Source organism: Thalia democratica, chromosome 8 (genome assembly GCF_965202585.1).
Source record: "Thalia democratica chromosome 8, ktThaDemo2.hap1.1, whole genome shotgun sequence".
Lineage (NCBI taxonomy): Eukaryota > Metazoa > Chordata > Thaliacea > Salpida > Salpidae > Thalia > Thalia democratica.
In genome coordinates this window covers 55396831-55412804 of record NC_139172.1, presented here as the reverse complement: position 1 = coordinate 55412804, position 15974 = coordinate 55396831, and the positions used below count along the sequence as shown (strand labels likewise).

General features: G+C 26.1%; 1 protein-coding gene across 1 annotated transcript in view; it reads left to right on the top strand.

Annotated features, from left to right (window-relative positions):
* The first annotated feature begins 998 nt into the window (after nt 1-998).
* Nucleotides 999-15974, top strand: part of LOC145841887 (uncharacterized) — a 37982-nt gene continuing 23006 nt past the window's right edge. The window contains exons 1-2 of the mRNA XM_082949183.1: nt 999-1054; nt 7872-8050. The gene's annotated coding sequence lies outside the window, so the exon portion shown is untranslated. The remainder of the gene's footprint in view (nt 1055-7871; nt 8051-15974) is intronic.

Here is a 15974-nt window from a genome sequence, read left to right as displayed (position 1 = left end):
ATTACTATTTCAATAAGAAAAATTCTACAAATTAAGTTTAGTAAAAATCAGCATTAAATTATATTTGTGAATTGAAATATTAAAAATGTGGTTTTATTATTTCCTTTCTAATATTTATGTTATTAAATTTGTATGGTCAAAAGTAAACATTTTTTTAGTCCCCAAAATCTTGTAATTTAAGTTGAAAAAAAAAAAAAAACTATACTTTATATAATAAAATATTTTAATTGATCTGTATAATAATACAGATAGTACAAATCAATTTTGTTGTCTCACTAATCTTTTCACATGTTCAAAACAAAAAAACTAGTAAAATCATGGGACAAAACGTTTCTACGTTATTCTTTTATTGAATTTTTTATTTGTTTGATGTGTTACAAGGCAGTTTATAATTTTTTTTACTATCCTTTTGTTTGTTTTATGATTTTCAAATAAATTGATTATTCGAAAATTTAAAGTACTTTCAAAGCAGAAGTTTGCAGTTAAAATCAAAATTCATGAACCTGAGTTATGTATCTGAACTTTAAAATATGTTATGGTTGTTATAATAGAACAGCTTCTTAAACAAGCTCAAATTAAAATAGTTAAGCACTTTTAAACATTTTCTGTCTAAAGTTCAAAAGTACAAAGTTTGTAAAATAGTTTCAAAATAAAGTTTTTGTTTTTTATTTACAGTTACAATTGTTATTAAATTATTTCACTTTTAGTATTGCAGTTTTAGCAGTTTTAATTTTTTTGGTATTAACAACTGTAAAAGTATGTATAAAATCAGTTATTACATTTAATTATTAAACTACAAAAAGCTAACTAAGGATAATTTTATATTGCATTTTTAAAATTTAAATGGGTAGATTTTAAATAAAATTATTGTTCTAGTAGAAGAAACATGATATGAGTAACAAACGAATAAGGTTGATTTGTGTTGCAATAAGCAAAAATTTATTAAGAGTTATCAAACTATTATTTGAATAGTTATCTTAAATTAAATTTTGCTTTTCAGAAGTTTATTTAAACAGTCTTGTTCAAATCAGGCTTAACAGAAGGGTAGTCAAAGGTTGGTCAAACTTTTTATTTTTGATTTAATATTGTTTATAAATTTACTTGTTGGTTTTTTATTTATATAGTTAATAGCTGCTTGTAATAAAAAGATATGTTACCATTTTTAAACTTTTTATAAATAATTTTGTAAATAGTTTTTCATTAAACTAATTATTTCGTGAACTTTTGTTTTTATAACATTATAATTTTAAGTTTGATGTAGTATTATTTATTGAACAAAACTTACTAAATATTTCACTTAAATGTGTTAGTCACTATCAAATGTTCAAAAGTTCTAAAGTAAAATATTAAAACTATAGCAATTGAAAACTATAAGTATATTCATGAATAATAATATATTAACTAATAAATATAATAAAGGTCTCTGTTTGGCTGTAGTTTCAGCTTGTGTTTTGAAGCGTTTAAAAATAAATAAGTTTTATTGTGTCAAGTGTTTAATTGCAACTTGAAAACCCCATTCTAAACAAGTTCAATGTGTTTTAAATCTATTCTTTAAATTTAGTTTTAAAACTTTATGTGCTATAAACATTTTGTATGTTTATAATCGTCCATTCACAATTTAATTTTGCTTGTCTAGAACTTGTCTTATTCATGGTTGAACCAATACATGATAAGTTAAATAGAAAAATAAAACAAAATTTAAAAATTAAGTCTATATACGTTGGTCATTTGGTATCCAACGTTTATCTTAAATATATACTTAATATTATTGTTATTAAAACAACATTCTTACCAGATAAGTGTTATGTTTAGTTTAGTTATTTATCTGTATACTGTACACGCATAAATAAAAAGTGTTCAAAAAATATGGTACTACTAATTCTGCTATTTAGTTTAACAGTTTAAGGCAGTTATTTGGTTTTTAATGTATAAAATTATGAAAAACCAGATGAATTTTAAGCGTATTAAATAAGTTTATAAAATTCTGGTTGTTTACACTTTAAATTTATAAGTATTAAGTTTTTTATTTTAATATCTGCTTGGTAAAAGTAAATGTAAATTATTTTCAGTTTAAAGTGTTTTATTTGCACAATCAAAACTGATAAATCATCATTTGAACAAATAGGATAAAGTATATATATACATTTACAGTGAGTATTTCAATTCATGCTTATTTATATATTATATGTTTAATAAATAAACAAATGTTTGACTAAAGTAAGTTTTGAAGACAAATATATTTTTTCTGTCCATAAAAAGTTTGAACTAATGTGTTTGCGATTTGAGAAACAATAAAAGTTAAGAAATGTTTGTGGAAATCATGAATGAAAGTAGTCTTTTAATTTCCACTAAAGTTTTGTTATGAAAAATGTTTAAAAGCAACAGATACAAAACCTTAAACTGATTTCAAACGCAGTTTACCTTTTTTTCAATACATTTTAGTGAAACAACTCATCAAAGTTATAGTTTGATATAGAACAAAATTTGCACATTGTCATAACGGGTTAGTAGACACAGCAAATATTTGCATAATTAGTCTGTGTGCGCTAATCGTTGCAGTATGGTGCATTGAAGCACTATGGTGTATTGAAGGGTTGCAAATGTTTGCTGTACAAAAAAAATATTTTAAATTTGAATAAGCTCAGTTTGCACATCTCATTTTTTTTTCGATTTAATTTTAACTTTGAATAAACTCATTTGCACAACAAACAAATTAGTAATTATCGTTTCACTAAAAGCTTCAAGTACATTCATTACTACATAAAGTTGAAATTAGTTTTATGTAAACATGGTTAAAGTAAGTCCACTTGGTACGTAACTTTTTTAATGTTTGCTAAGTTTTAAAACCAATGATAAGCAAAAGTTTCAAACAAAGTTTAAAATTTAGTTTTACAATGCATAAATGAAGTTGACCAACTTTTTCAATATACTCTGTGTTTGTTCAGTTTTTAAGTATTAAAACAAACAAATTTGTAATGATTGTTTTACTTATAGCTTGAAGCACTTAAATACTTACGTAAAATTCACAGTGAAATAAATTTATGTAAAAAACCACATGCATTTGATGAATCATTGTTATGATGTTTATTGAACCAATATTCAGCAAACGTTTAAATTTGAAAATTATAATTTTTTGTATGTATAATGAAACCGTTTAGATTTTTGAATAAACGTTATATTTGTTTGGTTTTTAGGTAATAAAACAAACAAATTTGTAATGATTGTTTAAAGTAAAGCTTCAAGTAGAGTTAGTTACGTAAAATTTATCAAAAAAAAAAAGTCATGTACATATGTTTAAAATAAATGTGTTTAATGAATCATCCTTATGTTAATTCAAACTAAATTAAAATTAGTGATTTTAATCAAGTCTTTTGTTTATGTTTAATGACTTTGAAATTTATTTTTATTAAACTAAATTTTAGAGCTCCTTTTAAAACACAGTTTAAAATTTTATTTTTTTAACACAAATTAGAAGTGATCGTAAGTATTGACATACAAAACTACGTAAATACATGATTTAAAATAAAGCAATGCGTATAAAACTAATAAAATTAAATTGAATAAAATCAAAGTATCAAAACAATGTTTACAATTGACATTTAATTCACAGGAAATGTGTCTTTTTTATTTTTACCTGTTTTACTTTTTAATGTTTTACAGTTTTTGATGTTGTCTCGCAAATTTGCATTCAATTTCTGTCTGCAAGAAAGTGCTATTCTGCCAAATTAAATTTTTGTTGAGCTTCACCAAACGTGGCACGGTGTTTCTGTATTGATTCTTTTTGAAATATTTTTTTATTCAAGTATATTAATTTTTCTGTTTACAGAGTGTTGAATTTAATTGGGAAACCGAAACATTCCGCTCGAACCGCTTGAATGTGCAGTGTCACTGCAAAGTGGGAGTTTTGTGGGCTTAGCGAGATTTTCAATTGTTTACTTTTTTGTAATTGAAAAGCGCATGTGACTATTTTTTTTAAGTTTTATTTCAACATGCCACACATTGTAAATCAAAATTTAGTGTTTGTTTTGTGTATTCGTAACTTCTTTAAAACTTAGACTAATTTTGAGTATGAAATTAGTTAACATGAGTATGAGTGTCATACTCTAGTATGTAATAAAAACAAAAAAAAAAAAAAATTAAAATGCAGTGTCATAGTCAGGGTTGCCAAAAACCTGGAATCCTGGTCAAACCTGGAGTTTGACAATTCAGGCTAAAAAACCTGGAAAAACCCAGAATTTTAGAAATTTTTAAAAGAAAACTGAAATTTTAAACAACTTTAACAAGTAAAATTTCTATTTAACACAAAAAATCTACCATAACACAAAAATATTTTGTCATTATTATAATTTTTTTTTATCAAAAAACACATTTTTAGAAGCTTTAATACATGTTTTCAATCTGTAATACTGTTTAACAAAGTTTTTCATCTTAAACTTAACTTAAAACTAAAAATAGACCCTATAGAAACGTGTAGTTTTAAAAGCCTGGAAGAAATTTTGAAAACCTGGAGAAAATTTGCCAAAAACTGTTGGCAACCCCGCATTCATAAGGTGGGTGTTTTGTGGGCTGGTTGCATCAAGATTTAATCTCCAATTATTTACATTTTTGTAATTAAAAAACTCACAAGACTTGATAGTTTTAAATAAGATTAAACATATCACCTTTGTAAATCGAAATTTTAGAGTTTGTTGCGCGTAGTCATTGCTTTTGTTAAACTATTTTTACTTGTGTATCAAAGTAACGTTCCTTAAGTTTTTATCAAAAAAAAAACGAATGATTTTCCTATAAACCAACGGTTTCTTGTTTTTTATAATTATAAAATAATAACTGATGTTTTAAAAGCACAACTATTCAGCTTGTGTTAATCTTATTTTGCCATCACAACCTTATTATTAAAGCTATTTTTTATTTTTATAAAAAATATTTATTGAGAAATTGACTGTTAATTTTTTATAATAAAATTTGAATTTCCAGCATCTGTATTGTCATGTACTCATGCTGAAGCTGAATATATTTGTTTTTGTTTGTAAATAAGGATGTTTAAATCAAATTTGTTTTTGTTTTGTAAATAAGGATGTTAAAATAAAATGTGTTCTATTTGCTGTAAGCAAACGAGAGTTAAATTTTATCAATTATATTTTTAGTTTTGCCCAAATTTTTCCATAAAAGTTTTGTTTGCTGACAGTGTACATCACAGCAAATAAAAATCTATTTGCTTTTTATCGGCCTTGAAAGTAAATTCAAATTCATAAAACAAGATTTGAATTTAACGTAATTTTATTTTTATTGAAGTTATTTTGTCCATTTCAAACATTCATTGATAAAATTTAAATTGTTTTAAAACAAGTAGAATAAATTCTTACTGGAGATTTTTTATTTATATGTTAACTTTTAGTTTAGCCTGCTATATTTTTGTTTTAATAATTGATTTTTTATTCAATAGTTACACTGATAAAGTTAATTATAAGTTTAAAATTAGATGTAGACATTTTTGAGTCTGTTGAATTTAATATTCATGGTAGTTTATATTTAGTTTCATATTTTGTTACCTTAAACAAATCAAGAAACACTTGTCATAATTTGGTATCAGCTTTTATAAGTTAGGCAAGCTCACTAGACCAAGTGATATCTGGTCCAAAAATGCTTTAATTTTGCTTTTAAATCAAAATACAGCCGCAAAGTAATTTTTTTCATAAATTACTTTTAATACTCTTTTATTTTTTGATTTAATGTTGTTCTTAAACCAAAATTTTTACTGGGTTTTGACATCCTAGTTGCAAGATATTAATTAGATTAACTAAAAGTTTAATTTGAATATAGTTTTAAGTAATGAGTTCAAATGAAAATAAAATAATCTTTGGAGCTTAATAAAAAAATCAACTAGTTTTAAACACACAGTTTAAAGCTGTAAAAGAAAAAACAATTAAAAAAATATAAACTCTTTTATTTTACAGTATTTATACTTAATAATTGGTGTTTGAGGCATTCAGTTTTGTTAAAGTTTTATTATGGCTAGTTTTATTTCAAAAATAAATACAAAAGTCTGTTACCGTCTGTAGCATTTCAAATATAAACGAAAATAAGCATTAATGACTAAAGTTTAAATTTATTCCGTGTTGAATATTGCAAATACAAGTTTAACTTACACGAGTTCAGAAGTTATCATTGAGCATATCGGTTCAAATTGGCACTTGAACAGTTGAAAGCCTCGCTGAACAAATGCTTTGTTTGAATTATCCCACAAAAAACATAGATCATCAATCAAATTGAATTGACATTTTTCATCTATCTACTTGTGGCTTAAACTTAGTTTAATTTCATTTTGACTTGGAACAACTTATAAGTATTAATATGAAAATATAAGTTGTGTTCAGTTGATTTTTGTTACAAAGCTGCTTTTATTTATTTTTTTGTTTGAAATACTTTAATGTTTATAAAAATATTTTTCTTTACTATTTAATGAGTAATCTTAACTAAATTTAATAAGCTGTTAGTTTAAAAAAAAGTAATTGATGGTTGTGGGGTATGTTTTTAAACAAATGTTATTAATAACAAGTTTTTAAGGTTAATAACACGAAAATAACATAAATTAATATAAAGTTTGTTATTCATTGTTTCAAGTATATGTAATAAAACAATAAAACAAATTGGTTTTTTCTACCAAATTAATACCATAATTAAATAGTAAGTAATAGTAATGTTTGATGTTTTTTGTCATGCATAAAAATACTTTAATATAAACAAATTTAATATCAATCGTATCCAAAAAGTTTTATGCAATGAAATTGGATACACATCAGTTGAATTATATTATTTCTGTTCACGCGTAAAAATTTATACATAAAAAACTGAATAAAATGAAAATATTTTTTGTTATGCAAAGTTCTCACCCTGAAATGCATTTCAATAAAAGTTAAGTTATTTGTTGGAAAGCTTTTCATGGAAAATGTATTTAGTTGAAAGTTTTAACTATGGTAAAAATTGCACCGGTTTTTGTATAACCATTTTTTTAGTGTTTGTTATTATTGTTTATTTTTAAGAAGTTAATAAGAATTTGCAGAAATTTTATTTATGTTAAACATAGTGGATAAATAAAGTTGTAAAATTAACCGTGATATATAACTAAGATGTTTTTTACATAAAACAAGCTAAAGAAAGTACAATTAAAGAATGATTTATTTAATGTTGGCACAGAGACTTTTACCCATTCTACTGTTTAGTGGCAACTTTTTGCCAGTTCTAAAAAGTATTTAATAAAATAAGTTACAATACTCCAAAAATGCTTTATTTATAGTTTAGGGAATCTTTCAATTTTTCTGTAATAAAAAAGTGAAATTTTTTTATGTAATGGCTACTAATCATATGTAAGTATTAGTTCTCGTTTTAATTTTATTTGTAGTTGAATAATTACTCTAAGTTGTTTCAAATTAAAGTTGTTTAATGCATTAAAAAGTATGTAGGTAAAATTTATTTTATTTTTATCTAATGTTGTTTTCACTAAAAGACCTTACAACTTGTTAAAATTTTTAAAATAAATAATTAATATAAAACTTAAACATTCCAAAAATATGTATATATACTTTCTTAACTATGTAGGTAATATATTTTGTTTTTTTATTAGCAATAACTGTTTGTATGAAAATTATTAGCTGTTTAAATTTTAATAATAATGTATTTTAAAAACAATGAAAAACAATGTATAAAACATGCAATGAAATGTCAAAAAAACTTATTGTAACAAACACGAATCAAAGTTCAATTAAAAATACTCATCCCTGTTTTTTGTAACTAACAAAATTAAATAAATTATACAAAGTAATGAATAAACACAACTTTTTTTATTCAAACAAAAATACAAATTTTAATTCCAGGCAACTTTCGAAGTGGTTGCTACCGCGAGGACCAATAAGAAACCTCCATTTTATTCCTGTCCAATCACAAACCTCTATTTTCTTTCTATCCAATCGCAGCCCTTGCTTTCCTCTCGCCGTCCAATAGCAAACCAGCAACATTGACTTCCCGTCCGATCAGAATTCTTCTGGAAACCGAGGTTGGTGTGAATTAAAAAAAAATTATCAAAAATAAATAAATAAAAATAACTACCGTGAAATAAATGTAAATATACATAGTAAAAGGTGTAAACGACTCCAAAAAAATAAAAAGCATTTATTCAAGTTGTTTAAATATGTGGTAGTAACAAGCAGTGGCGTAGCGTGGTATTTTGGTCAGGGGGTGCGCAAATTTTTTTCTCAAAAAATCCTCTAAATTAAAACTTTTGTAATTAGCTATAAAAAGATCTTTTTATAAATAGTATAATTGAAATAAATTCATTAAGTAAAATAAGTTCGCAGTAACTGTTTTAAAAAATACTTATATATTACAAAATTAAATAATTTTAAAAAAGTATAAATTTCATTAGAATTACTTATACTTGCACAAATGTAAACTTATTAAATAAAAATTGCTTTTACTACTTACAGTAAACTTTATATCTTTGAAAATGAATATATTCCATATACGAAAGTATCTGTTTTATTTACGAAAAAAATATCAATCTCTTTTATATACAATACAAAAGTGATAACAACACCTCATTGCACATAATTTAAATAAAGTTACACAGAAGTTAAAATAGACCAACTTTATAACTGTTATTACAGTTTATTACAATTTGGTAAAATAGTTAAAAGTATACTTTTTACATTTAATTCATTTGATTGTATTTGTTTAAAATAAAAATCACAAACAAAGTTTATTTCTCATAGGCCGACACGCTTATCTTGTATGTTTACAAAAATAAAGTTCAGAAAACTAGCAGTAGTCTTAACAATGTAGCATAAAAAAAGTTTGTAAAATTGTTTAATTTTTCTTTAAGCGTGACGTATTTTTGTAAACTTTTTGTAGAAAAATAATCTGCCATAAGGTTATACTACAGCGGTGCGCTATATTAATTGCGTGCTTTTTGAGTCTAAATTCTTATGAAGTTAATGAACTTATAAAATTTTTCCTTATGGAGTTTTTCATCAACATCGGTGCGCATTTGCAATTACGCACCGAATCAGTATATTGAGTAATAACATGTACTTTCCTAACTTGTCACTAATTGGTATTCGAAATTTCGTTTAATTTTTTGAATACTAGATAAACATAGCTGAAAAAAGGCAAATTAAGCAGAAAAAATAAACTATAAAGGATAAAGATATTACATTCTTTTTTTTTTACATTTTTCTTTTTTTGGGTGGCACGCATGCGCCAGTGTCCCTCCCCACGCTACGCCCCTGGTAACAAGGTATTTTTTGCTGTATATTTACAAAAATATACAACTCTTAGAGGTTCGATCCTTGGGTTTCGTAGTGTTTGTTTGAACAATGTATAAACTTTTTCAAGTAAGAGGTTTTGAATTAAAACAGACTCTTAGCTTTGATTATGACAAGGTCTAAAATTTCAGGCTGGGTGCGTTGGGACCCCCTTCTTAAAAATTAATCAGAATAATTTTAACAACAAAATCCTTCGAGTCTTGACTGTTTTCTAGACAAAGTTTTCAAAAATGGGCTCCTTTTAGAGCAATTTTGGCTGTTAAGGTGGCATTAACTTGTAAGAAATTAATAATTAACAAGAACATTAAATAAACTTGTAAGAAAGAGAGTCAATTGGTAGTTAACCGTTGGGGGAGGGGGGGCAATATCTTTTGGGGGTAATTTTTAAAGTTTCTGCGAAGTGGGCATTAATTTGATATTATGTATTTTAATATTATACGATAATTAGTTTTGGGAGTCTGGAAGCTAATTTTTAAGGCTAAAAAGTACCAACAGAACTCAAGCTCTATTGTTTAGTTTTATTTTGTTCTGGGGTGGCAGCAAGTAATGCGTTGGTAATTTTTTATAGTTATAATTTTTTAAATAAGGGAACAATTTTGTTGTTTTTGGGCGAACCCGGGTTTATTAGTTTGTAATTATAATTAGTTTGTAATTATAGTTTTATCGGTGTTCGCAGGTTTTTATTCAACAAATGTTTAATTAATTTTGAATATTTGGTAACCAACAAACAATTACAGAACTGTTATGGACGATCAAGACCCTGGCCGAGGCACATGAGTTAAATTTATTAATTTTTGAATAAATTTAGTTAATTTAAATAGTATACTGTTTATTACAGCATGAGTAACATTATTGATTTTTAAATAAATTAAAGTAATTTAGTATATAGTTCTGCATGATGTTTTTTAATATTTTTTAATAATTTAGATAAATTTAAATAGTACGTTATATACTTCTGCATGAGTTGTTTACCATTTTAATGATTAAAACACATAAAAAGGTTAAATGCTATGTTAGTATTTAAATAGTGTATAAAAATCCTTCAGAATGACTTATTTTACTAGATTATTAATATCAGGGTTGCCACTTTACCTGGAAACCTGGAAAAACCTTGAAAAACCTGGAATTTGACAATTTAGGCAAAAAAAAACCTGGAATTTTAGTTAAAAAAAAAAACCTGGAATTTCGAACAAAAATTACTAAAAAAACCTGGAAAACATGTTGAGTAGTAAAATTTCGATTTGAATTAAAAAATCTATTGTATAAATAAAAAAAAATTGTCATCATCAAAAAGTTTTTTGTTAAAAAAATATTTAAAGTAGCTTAACAGTATCTCTTCAATGTTTTTATACCATTTAACACATATTCTTACCTTTAACTTAACTCTAAACTATAAATAGACCTAAAAATGTGTACTTTTAAAAACCTGGAAGAAATTTGGAAAAAAAAGGGGGGCAACCCTGTTAATAAACTAGATATATTTTAATGGTACAGGATATTTTTCTGAATGAATTAATCTAACTAGTATTCAATAAATTTATTTAAATTTTTATTAGTAAACAAGTAGTTTTAAGTTTATCCTACGTCTTCAGCAACTCCTAAATAACTGTCTACCGGATCATACTGCATTAGAACATAACATGTAGTTACCACTGGATTTCAATCATAAAAAATTTCACACCGTCTCCTAGTTGGTTTGCAGTTTAGTTTGAACATCCAGTTTTTGTCAAACTTAAATTTAGCCGGACCCGGATCTCGATTTTCCGTCAAAAACCGAATAGAAAGTTGTTCAAGATCCGTCCGAAATCTGACTTGATTCTACTTTTTTTATTTTTCAAATCTGAATCATCGAATCCAGACTTTGGCAAGCTATGAACACTAGTATTCAGATCCGTTTCTCCTGAAAAATAAATTGTTTTTGGTGATTTGTAAATGTTTTGCAAAGGGAATAGCAGGGTTAAATACATTTTTTAGCTATTTCGATCACATTATTACTAATCAGCTGTTAGCTAACATTTTTTACAGTATGAAAAACATTAAAAATTTTTATATTGCATTTTTTACTTTTTGAAATGTAAGGAATAAAGTTTGGAAAGGCTTCTTATGGAAGGTTCGAACTAATAAGACAAATAAATATCATTTAACTGCATATCTATCAACTCCTACAATTTTTGAGAAATAATTTTAAATTTATTTGAATTTTCTAATTTTTTTTAATCTTTAAAATTTTCAAACTCCAACAGAAAAAAGTACGATTTAAAAAATATTCAATGATCATTTACTAAAATTTTTAGGTTTTTATCCAAAATAAAAAATAATTCATTTTAGATTTCTGTGAAAATTGAAGAAAGTGCGGTACATACGTTTGTATTTTAATATTTTACAAAAGTTGGTAAATAGCTCAATAGCTTTCAAAATAGGCGCCAGTAGGCCCCCTTGTTATAAATCTTTACTGTTCTAAATTTGTCCTGGAAAATTTAAGTATCCTGGAATAACCTAGAATTTGATAAATTTTGGAAAAAATCTGGAATTTTGAACAAAAATCACTAGCAAAACGTGGAACTACAAACAACTTTTAAATGTTTTAAAATTTCGATTTTACACGAAAACCTCTACCGCCACCTTGTTGTGAATCTGTCCGCCTTTTTTGGCAACTGTTGCTATGACTCAATATTTGATTCAAATTTTTATTAAAAACTAATTCATACGTCAAACCTCCATTTAAGAGTAAATGTTAATTACAAAAAAAAAAAGTTGGATTACCCTATATGGTCATAAGTTATTAGTTATGTAGGTTTTCTATTAAGTGAATAGAAAAATATTATTTATACTTGTTCGTTTAGATTAATGTTCTGAAGTAATTGCCATAAAAGTGTACGTTGTTGTGAGAATAGTTTACACAGAACATTTTAAATGTTACTAAATTGACTAAATTAATTTATAATAAGAAACAATTGAAGTTTTTACAATTTAGTTTGTAGATTACTAGTACAAAATTAAAATAAAATTAATGTGGTACTCAATAAATTAAGCTGCTTTGAAAAGCAAAACTTCTTGTAAAAAACAATTATTTTGAATTCATAATAATATTTTTTGACGGTTTGAATTAGTATTGATAAACGTAATTTTGCTCCTTTGATAATATAATATACACAGTTGCCAATAAACCTTGAAACCTTGAAAAACCTAAAATTTGACAATTTAGACTAGAAAACCTGGAATTTTAAACAATTTTAACATGTTGAGTAATAAAATTTCAATTTGACTGAAAAAATCTATCAAATTATTTTTTTTTTGTCATCATAAAATTTTTTATGTTAAAACATACATTTTAAGTAGCTTTTAAGATAGTTTTAATGATAAGATTTTCATTGATCTTTTTATACCATTTAACACTGTTTCTTACCTTAAACTTAACTTTAAACTAAAAATAGACCCAAAAATGTGAGAAAATTTGGAAAACCTGGAAAAAATTTTGAAAAAACATTTGGCAACCCTGCATACATAGTTAGCTAATGATGCTCAAAACCAACAAAACGAAATTTCAAAGGGGAATAAAAGGGTGCACCCGTATTTCGCTTTAAAATTTTTGTTGTGCCACGTTTTTTTAAAACGACCAAGTTTTATATCAAAACACATGAAGGTTTGCTATCCATGTAAACAACCTGTGTCAAAGTTAAATTACAACAATCGCTCTGAATTGCAGAAAACCCCCTTCGTCGAAACTCAGTTCTCGCTCTGCATGCGTGCGTTGAAAGTTTTTGGTTTTTACAAAAAAAAAAAAAACTGCTCTGGGCCGTTTGAGCTGGTGTGAGCGAATGTAAAATTCATGAGGCGAAAACGGACTTTCTATTTTTCTACAAGTTTTCGAGCAACTTCGTGCCAGAATCTTCCGTCACGCTTCACTTCCGCCTCCAGAATTTTTCTGCTTTCATTTTTTCTGCGTGTCAATTGTTAATATGCTGTAAACTAAAAAAAAAATTCAAATTTATCTAAGCCCTTTGTTGGATAAACGGTTGAAATAAGAAGCAAGATTATGTCTTTTTTTTTCAAATGGATAATATATTTGTTATATATGAATAATTATACTACAGTTTTTATTAAGTTGAAACATAGGCGTTAATTTACTCCTGCGTCAGTTTTCAAAAATAAAATTAAATTCGGTCGCTGCCAGCCACTGTTGAAACTTATCTTTTTCTTATATAACTGTGTGGAAAGTGAAAATAAAACACACTGGCCAATTTGTGTTTTAGAAGCAGCAGAACTTCATATGTAAAAAGTTGTGAAAATTAAATAGCATGTTTTGATAACCACCGTTTTTTGAGTTTTCGTAAATCTAGCCGCTGTTTAAGATACGGTTTCTTGGACTTAGTTCAAATAGTGTCTAGTTTTAACCTAGTGCACAAAGTAAAAAATTTATTAAACCTGTTTTCTAACGACCAGGCTTCAACAGAAAATTTACATATAGCTTCAAAATTTGAACAAAATATGCTTTGCAGCATAAGATGATCTGTTTTGTTTCTCAATTTGAAAATAAATGGAACTTCAGCTTAGAAACAACAAAACGTGTCCTTTTTTCTTTTCCTTTCTTTTACTGTTCATAAACTTCTTGTGATGGTTATTAATAGCACATGAAAGGTTCGTGGGCTTATAATTGCAAGTATCTGTTTCACATTCCAGCATCTGACATTCATTTGCTGACTAGAAAGATTAGCAAAAAATAAAATCTGACTAGAATTTGTTCTGCATTACATGTGTGTGTCATTTTGCTTCAAACTTTATATTTTCCAAACTCGTTTAGTTTGCGCCCAAATGGAATTAGTTTTCAAAGCGAGCCACGATTTTTAATTAATATATATCTTGCAAGTTTTTGTTAAAAGTTTTTAAAAGCAGAGACTCGAATCTTGAGTAAATCACCAACAGTCGTTCAACAATTAATTTGATAAAATTTTTCACTTAGCTTCGTGAGACTTGCCCCTTACACGGGTTTATCAGCACTTGACGATTATGTTTTTAAAACTTTCTAACAGTTTGGTCACGACAAAAACTTGCCTCAAAACTTGCAACAGTAAAAACTCAACTCTCACTTCTCGCACGAGTTAATTTTTAACATTTGTTGTTTATTTGCATAATTAACATCAGCAGCTCAATGCCAGTCTTTTTCAGTCACAAGCTTTGAAAACAGGTCGTTATTTATTAATTGTTTGTTATGTAAAGCTTTGTGTTGTTTCTTTTTGCGCAAAACACATTTGTTTAAATAAATTAAAGATTTTAATCTTTGAAACTTTCGTTTACGGAAATGCTTGCTACACAATTATTTAAGGCCATAGGGGGGGGGGTCCACTTTGTTTTTTACAACTTGATCTTATTTTGTAGAATTTAATCTGAGCTATCAGAAACTTTTAACCGCTTAAAAAATCTCAAAGTAACTTTTGAGATATAAGCGATCAAAGAAAGGGCGTTCAATAGGTTCCTTATGGAAGGCGAAAACTAAAAATGCGAAAAAAGACTATTTCACTAAAAATCTATCTCCTCCTTCATTTTTTGAGTAATCTTTCTCAAATTTATACAGAATGTGTAACATTAAACTTTAAAGAGATCTATTGTAGGAATTTTTTTAATTTTGAGTAAAAAAAAAATTATTGTCAAAAAACTACCCTTTTTTTTAGTTTTTTGTGGATAAAATTTTTATTTTTCAAAATTTCAAAAATTCCAACATTCAGATTCTTCAAAATATTAAATGGAACATTTCCCAAAAAATTTGAAGTCTCTAGGTCAAAAAATGAAGGAGGAGATAGGTTTTTAGTAAATTTTTAAATTTTCAAGAAAATGGACCCCGAAAAATTTGCGGTCCATACGTTTGTATCGTAAACTTTTTACAAAAAATAAAATATCTCAAAAGTTAAATTATATTTTTGAATTCTATAAAAACAGGCTTGTAGTTTGTATTTAAAGCTTTCATATAAAAGCCAAATTTATTTTTTGTAAAAAAAAAAGTCGGACCCCCCCTATGGCCTTAACCGATAAATCGCATATATCGTGTTCAAGCATCTCTTAAGGGCGATTTAAATGAGTAGAATGAAATGAAATAAAACGTACTCTGAAATTATTGGAATGATTGTGCGCAAAAAATATGAGTTTTTTGAAAGTTTACTTTAAAATGTAACGACCACACTATTCTTTGAAATGTTTTTAACATTGCAAAAGTACTTTGAATTTTTATAATGTTTTCAATTCAAGGTCGTTTTTTGTTTCTAGATTTTAAAGAACAGATCCGAAAATGAATTTTATATTACATCACATTTGAAAACAAGTTACCTTTCTGAGAAAATGCTTCAACTTCAATAGGAACTCAACTTATCCTTTACATCTTATTTTTCTAATTTTTTTTTTTGAGAAACTGAATATTATGCTGTTCGAGCGTCACATCAAAACGCTGAAACCTTTGTTGTCATTGACGACAACTTGTGTTAAAAATAAACAGCAACCAAACAAAATTCACAAAATCAACAAAAACCCTGTAGGTAGTTGTTCAGTACGCACATTTTATTTTTCTGATTGTGTGTCCAATTAAAGTGGCTCAGGTTTTGATGCCTTAGTCCAACAACATTGCACAGCAACCAATATAATAATAGTAATAATAATAACAATAATAAA